The sequence below is a fragment of the Rattus norvegicus genome, chromosome 12 (assembly GCF_021556685.1).
Source record: "Rattus norvegicus strain SHRSP/BbbUtx chromosome 12, alternate assembly SHRSP_T2T, whole genome shotgun sequence".
Taxonomy (NCBI): domain Eukaryota; kingdom Metazoa; phylum Chordata; class Mammalia; order Rodentia; family Muridae; genus Rattus; species Rattus norvegicus.
Window position 1 is genome coordinate 24,264,685 of NC_141545.1, and position 8,136 is coordinate 24,272,820.

Genomic DNA, 8,136 nt, shown 5'->3' on the forward strand with positions numbered 1-8,136 from the left:
CTAGATTGAATCCTGTGGAGAAAAAGGGTTTTCTGAGTGATTATCAGTTAAACATCTGTCTTTTGGTGTGGTAACAAGGTCTATATGAAACTTCTTGAGTGATTATTGGTTATAGGATGACTGTGCATTATTGGCTTGTGCTGAGGTTCTGAGAAACCTTCAATTGCATGAAGAGGAATTCCTTGATGGACATGTGTCTATGGAGAGAGGGGAAGGAAGAGCTGTAATTCAGCCATCTTGTTATTACTTTCTCAAGGGTGCCAGAGGTGGGGGTGGTACAGGCTTCTTGGACCTGAACATGCAGACTGGAGCAAGCAGGACACAGTCCTAACTTCTGCTGGTCCCAGAATAAAACTTTCTGGTTTGAACTTGTCTTGATCTCAGTACTACTCTGAATTGGCTCAAGTTGATTGATTTATCATCTCACATATATTAAAAAATATTATAAATTCACAAACCAACAGAGAACAGTAGTCAGGCTCTTCTGACTAGAGACAGACAGGATGACATCCCTTCTAAAGAGAAGACATCAGAGCTGACATGGATTCTTAGGATGTGTCACACACAATCCTGCATCTACATACTCTTATTCCTATACAGGAGGCAGGGAGGGTGGTGATATGCAGGGGTTGTGCCCTCAATCACTACTTTGAAGTAACTCACCTACCTGGTGAGAGATTCTGGCACCAGGAGGTCTGTTCTCTGAGGACAAACAGATGATGTCTCACCAGGGGTCTGTGATCCTGAGAGGGAGAGGAAAATTGTCCACAGTCAGTTTTCTCTGTGTACCATTTGGGTCACCAGGAATCACACCCAGGTCACTGTGCTAGGCAGCAGGCTCCTTTTCCACTGAGATTTCTCACTGTTATACACTGTTCATTAATATATCATTTTAAAATACTTCATTTAACATAAATTTATAAAAGGTTATGACCATAATTGATCATCTTGAGAAATCCACATAGTTATTTATACCATGACTCTCATGGGTTTGGACTTCACCAATTAGGCTAGACTAGCTACATGGTCAGCCCCATGACTCTCCCTGCCTCTTGCTCATGCAGGGCTGGGATAACAAATTCCTGTCATATCCCTGACTTATAGTGTGGCTGCTCTAGGTCAACATCAGGCCCTGTTGCCCATTTACATCTCTCTAGCTGAATCATCTCTCTGGCTCCCTTGCATGCCTCTCATAATAAACTTCCCCAAAGGATCCTCAACCTGCCTTTTGGGATGACAGATGCTCATCTGACAGTTATTTAGGCTGTGGTTTCGCCAAGCTTGTTCTTACAGTTGTTATATAATCAAGGATGATCTGGAACTCCTACAAATCCTACCAACTGGGCCTCCCATCAGTAGTGAGTACAGGTGTGTACCATTCTCCTTTGTTGAATGTGGACAAAGAACCTCATTTTCTGTCCAAGACAGGCAAGAAAGCACTCTACCAGATGAACATTTTTGGGTCAGTGAAGTCTGTACAAATGCGCTCATGGCCATGAGCACTCACCTCCAGATTCATTTGCCTTACCTTGACTGTCTGAGGTCTGTGTGTAGAAGGTCAAATGATAACTAACCCACCAAAGAAAGGGGCTGGACCTGACAGGACTGCCATAAGTCAGCTGCTGGACACCAGGATTTTAATACAGCAGCCTCTGGTGGGGTCCAAGGATGCAAACTACGCCCTGTGCTCAGTTGCACTGCTGCCACCTGCTGGCTCCTTCATCCCAAGTCATGATCTCTTCTTGGGACAGGAAGCCTGTGGTTTTGGTGTGCACACGGGGCCTTTGCATATCACAGGACCATGGGGAGTGTCATCCTGCAGGGTTGGAATATGTGTAATGCTCAGGCACATGGGTCCCTACCCACACCACACACCCCAGAATGAATAAGTGTTATTTAAAATATAATAACCCACGATAGACATACACATACATGCTTCAAGTCTGACTTTGGGAGGATGAAGGTAGAGGCACATGAATCTCATTGAGTTTGAAGCTTGCCTGATCTATATACCAGTTTTTAGACAGCAGAGTCTGCATAGTGAAAATTTGTATCAAAGAATAAACAAACAAAAAAGCCCCAACAACGTAAACCAAGGAATCCCAGCCAAACCTAAAAAAGCCTATGTATCAAACTGAATACCAACCAATCAAAAACAGAAACACAAAGTTGATGGTGAACTTGGATGGTGTTACTAATTACCATACCTGAGGTTGTCCTCTGCACTTCTGTACATGAGCCCAAACTGACTTGCACACACGTGCACTGGATCTCAGAAACAAGTCATGTAAGGATCCTTTCATAGCTGATCTGCCACCACATATTAACCCAGTATTTATCCTGACTAAACAAGGCCTCCATATGCCCAGGCTCTGTTATTCTTCAGAACTGGATTAAGGCAATCAATGAGAGGAAAGTAAGGAAATGGGAAGATGCCTATGCACATGCCACTCAGGGAGAATTATGTCACTTCCTCTGGTGCAATCATGTCTCCCTGCCCTTTGGGGAGCTGATGTCACTGTGTCCTGGGGAAGGGTAGGGTGAACCTTAGGACCAGCACTGAAGGCACCACAGCCTCTGCTTGCATGTCTCATGTCTTCACCTGAGTCACAGGCCAGCTGTGTCTACTGTCAGACATGTCCCAGGCCTTACGTCTTGAGTGACACATGACTGCTCTGATCTGTCTTTGCCCATTTTTTCCAAAAAAAGTTCTGGAATAACTTTCCAAAGAAAGTAAAAATAACTAGAGGGAGTCACTCAGGGGCTTTGTGGAAAGAGCCTTCTCAGAGGCTGCACTGAGCCAGCTTATGGAAGTCTCTGTGTGGAAAGGAAGACTATAAGAACTCAATGTGACTAATGCCCAGTCAATCAGCCACGTGATTGTCATGTGATTTGTGCCAGGGCTTCTCTGATCCTTGCTATCCTGTTTTGAGTGAGTGTTATGTTGGTGGGGAGGGAAAGGGGTGGGATGCACCACAGATGCAGTCCTTGTGAAGTTCAGGCACATTTGAATCCTTTTGTTCTCTTTATGGTTATCTGCACAAACCTGTCCTTCTTCATACCCCACTGCTGAAAATACTCCCAGTTGGAAGCTCAGATGAGGCTTGTCCTGGAGCTTTTTATCTTTGGTTCCACCATAGAAAGATCATCCATCCATAGACAGGGATGATGACCACAACTTTGGTCAGGACCTTTCCAATTATGGCTCCCAGTTTCAGCAGTGAGGGATTCCTCTGGCCTTCTCTGTCCTCCAGGCCAGCTGTGATGACTGTAGAGGGGATGATGCAGGGGCTCTTCATGGTTTTACTGAGTGCTGTGGAGAAAGAAGAAGTGAGCAGAAACTCCATGGATGAGGGAGGATGTGTGAGTACCACATCCTGTCTCATTTGTATGATGTGGTGGGAAACAGCTGTCAGATGTTCATGAAGAGTGGGGAATAAATGCTTAAGACTGAGACTCTTGAAGAACAAGCTCAAAGGCACAGTCCCCAAATGTCATGCCTGTGTTTTGATTTTGTCACAGATGACTAATCCGGAGAAATAGAGTGATTTTTGACATAAATGTAAGTAACATACTGATGTGGATAGTCCATAGGTGGCTTGCTGCTTGAATCTTAGAACCTGAGTTTGATCTCAAGTATGCATATAAAGAGCCACATATACCTTTAATCCCAGCCCAAGAGGCAGACACAGGCAGAACTCTGTGAGCTGACAGCTAGCCTGTCTAATTACACACCAATGAGAGCAGAGTGAGATGTCAACTTAGTCCTAAGGAAGTGGAATCAGGCTTGTCCCTGTGGCTCACTGGCAAACCTAGTCTCCTTGGGAAATTTCAAACCAGTGAGAGAGCATGATCCACAAAATAGGGTTGACAAGACCTTAGGATCTCCTCTAGCCTCCACATGTAGATCAACAAATGTGCATGCGCGCACGCACACACACACACACACACACACACACACACACACACACACACAACTTAATAGACATACATGTTCACACATACTATCTACATAAATTGTGTACAATAGAAACTATATCATTTAGTTGTACCAAATAGCTCAGTGCAAGACAGTGACCATTCTCTACAAACATTACTATGGATAATTTTCAAAACATTAATCCATTTATAAACTCTAGATCGTTAGTTCTCAACCTGTGGGTTAGAATATCACAGTGGTTCCATAAAAGGTATATCTGCCATATACAATATTTGCACTACAACTCATAAGAATAGCAGAGTAAGAATATTATAAAGTAGCACATGATAGTATTTTTGTTGGGTGTCACAACATGAGGAGGTGTGTTTAAAGTATGGGAACATTAGGAAAGTTGACTCATGAAACAACTATGATCTTTTGTTACCTGAACCTTGATAACTGTTGTTTGTGTTTACCTAAGGTCAACATGTCAGCTGTACCCTGCAGAAATAACCAAGCTACAGGTATTCTTTCATAGGTGCACCTTGATGTGGCCAAGAGCCACCTCCGGTAGTGTGTGACTCTTATGTCAGAATTTATCAGGCAGATAAAACAGATTCTGAGAGTTCCCGGCCAGCCTGGTCGACATAGTGTTTTTAGGACAGTCAGGATAAATGCTAAGACCCTATCTTACAAAAACTTAAACAAACAAAGAAACAAACAACAATAATAACAAGAGCCACTGAGTAAGGTCCTGATAAACACTGAAGCTGATAGCATCCCCAGCTGCTGTAGGGCCATGTATAGGACCACTCAGTGACTAGGCTTAGCCTTAGTGTTCCATGTATAGGGGTGCAGTTACATCTGCTTTTGAAGAGCTCCCAGGATCAGAAGACAGAGCATCTAAATCATGTAAATGGGGACATTATTACTGAAGAGTCTGGAGTCTTGTATGGGAGAGGGGAGAGCAAGGAAGGAGAGAGGGGAGTTGGGAAACCAAGAGGAGACAGAGTAGTAGATAGGCAGAAATGACAGATGTTTCCTGGAGAGGTCAGAGGGAAAATGAGGGGCTGTGGAGACAGGTGGCGGTTACACTTAGACCAGATGACACCAAGAAGTTCCAGTGCTACCTACTATATACTCTGGGCTTAGTTTGGAGCTGTGTGGAAATGCTGCACACAGGTACCAATTGAAGCCCTGCCACAGGACCAAGAGTGTTAGACATATTCTGGAGACTTTCATGCACCTTGAGGTCATGGGGAAGGGTGTACCTGGGCAGAAGAGTAGTTGCAATTAGATGGAAGGGTGTGAAGTAGGAGGTAGGACTCATGCTGGCTGAAGCCTAAGGAATGGGGTGTGGTTCTGTCTGAGCAGAGATTGAAAGGGAAAGGGATGTGAAAGAAAGCTCAGACTTGTGGAGCCTTTGATGACATGTCAGGTACAAGCAAGCCACAGGCATCAAAGCATGAGCTCTGGTGGCTCACCATGGACGGTAGTGAGTTGGGTTCCAGGAATTGACTACCAACTCTTTCTGCCTTCTGTGGTGGTCAGCCAGATATTACAGATGTATGTGGCCTGTTCTTTCTCCTTCAAGGCCAGTATTCTGAGGTCACAAGATGTGTGACCCTGTGTCCAGTTCAGGATTAAATGGTCCTTGAAGTGACCATGTATGAAAGCTGGGGTGAAATTGTAGATGAACTCTCCATGAAATCTTTCTATCTCCAGTCTATGCTCATCTGTGCATCCTTGGCCTGCTCCCAGGAGAAGGAGAAGGAGAAGGAGAAGGAGAAGGAGAAGGAGAAGGAGAAGGAGAAGGAGAAGGAGAAGGAGAAGGAGAAGGAGAAGGAGAAGGAGTTGGGAATCTCCATAGAGCCACCCTGGACTCCAGAGAGACATGCTTGTTGGTTGACTCCAAAGTCATTTTCTCTGCTGGGTCCTGCTGAGTTTCCTGGGAAGGATGGAGAGAATCTGAAGTCACTGCAGGAATGGAATGGACAACCCAGAGCATCCTGAGCCTTCAACTTCAGGAAGGATTGGAACCTAGGGCAGGACTGTCCTTACGGCTAGTGAGACAGGAAAGTGAGGGAAGGGCTCCCTCTGAGGAATGAGCTCTTTCTTGGGGTAGAGAGGCCTGGCTGTCTCCACTAGCAGATATTTGTCCACATGACAGCCCACTCTTCTAAGACCCACTGTCCCCACCACTCATTAGTGTGTAGGCATAATGCTGGTAGCAGGAGAAGCGGGATCTGAGCATGGCCAGCATCACTCGAGGAAGGAAGACCAGCAGAGCCTTGGGAAAGGGAGGATACCCTGTCCAGGGATTACTGGGGTTCCCAGGAGTCCAGAGAGTATGTGGGTAAAGTGAAACTGATTCCCAGACCTTTGCATGTGGAAAGTACTTACTTACTGAGTAAGGAAAGGACCTCTCCATCTCTACCTTTTTGTGGCCAGCTGCCTCCTTTATTCATCTTCCTCCTTCTTTTCTCATGTTGCAGAATTTATGCCCTTGTGGTCATTGACAAGAAGATTTACCCCTTGGGCCCAGCCTCCATTGTTGGCTGGGAGACATGGCCTTGTCCTCCACAGGCAGGACTCACCTCTCTTCCACTTTGACCTTGTGCCTTATCTACACTTTTCCATTTCCTATGTGACTTGTAATCTCTCTGTCTCCTTTCTTCTATATTTCCTCTATTCCTTCCCTCCCACTCCTCAATCTCTTTCTCATTATGTCTCCCACTATGCTGAGTGTCTGGATCTCCATCTCATAATCTCATGTAATGAAGTTGTCTGGCTCTAAAACACTTCAGATGAGGAAACACATTCAGTTCCTGGCCCTAGCATGGTGACCACCCACCCTTTGCATGCTCCCTGCACCTGCTTGTTACTTTTTTCTTGCCTTTCAAGGACCCTTCACAGAGCCAAGACAGAACCAAGGCCTTGTGGATTCTCTCCCTTGGCCTGCTCCCTGCTGCCTATACTGTTCCCTGGCTTCCTGGACAGTGACTCTAAAGCTACTCCATTTTCTAAAGAAGCCTATTTGCCTCCTCCTACTCAGCTGCTCTCAGCTGCTCCCTGTCTCCTTCCCACCTTAGCTCTGCAGAAGAAAAGCACTACACAGCTTTATTATTTTGAATCTAGCCAGATCTCACAGTTGCTACGCATTGAAATCTCCTGCCCTAATCTTATTAGGTAACCAATTTCAGCCATCTAGTGGTGACAGAAGCCATCGTTTCCAGCCATGCAATATCTTACATGGTTGGTGTGTGCCTCCCATTCCAAAACCTGGCCAACAGACCTCCTCTTTCCCTGTGTCTCTTTTTTTCTCACTGGGTCATAGAAATCCCAACTTTACCTTTGCTCAGCAATTGACTTCCACTTTCTTTATTGAACAAATCAAGAACCAATTAGGGAAACAGCACCTCCCAATACAGCACATTTTGTAGAATCAGTCATAATATAGCTCCTTTAGAGAAGGTTTCAGATTCACCCAGAATGTCATTTATTCAAATTAAATATTACATTCTTACCAAGGATGCACAAAAAAGTTAAAAAGACAATCAAATTCACAAATGCATGCACATCCAAGCACATTTGTGCATGTCTGCACACACACACACACACACACACACACACACACACACACACACACACACGAAATAAGCTGGAGTAACATCACAGAAGTATAAGAAGGAAGAAAAATATAAGAATCAACGGACAGGAGAGAAATCTGTGAATATTGTCTTTCAATAACATTTTTGTTCATTAAATAATGTATTTATTCAATTTATATCTCTATATCTGCCCATTCAGTTATCTAAGTATCCCCTCTCAAAACTGCTACTCACATTACTCCCTACATTTTTCCTCTGAGAAGGGAGAGTTCCCAGCTAAATGTATGACCCATCATGAAACATCAAGTTTTTGCAGAATTAGGCACATCCATTCCCACTGTGGCTAAAAAGCCATCCCACTTAGGGAACGTGATTTACAGACAGACAACTGATTTAGAGACAGTGCTTTTTCTGGTTGATGGGGTCCTTCATGAAGAACAAAGTGCATATCTGCTACATATATGTGGAGGGATGAGCTCTGTGTTCAGTGGTTCAATCTCAGAGTGCCCTCAATGGTTCAAGTTAGGTAGCTCTTCTAATGAAATCCCTATCCTCTTCTGATCCAATAACTCTTTCACAAGACTCCTTGAGCTCCTTATATTTAGC

The 8,136-nt window shown here is 44.5% G+C and overlaps 1 pseudogene; it reads right to left on the reverse strand.

Annotated features, from left to right (window-relative positions):
* Positions 1 to 3,119: 3,119 nt before the first annotated feature.
* LOC148002244 (paired immunoglobulin-like type 2 receptor beta-2) lies at positions 3,120 to 6,182 on the reverse strand (annotated as a pseudogene).
* Between the last annotated feature and the right edge of the window lie 1,954 nt (positions 6,183 to 8,136).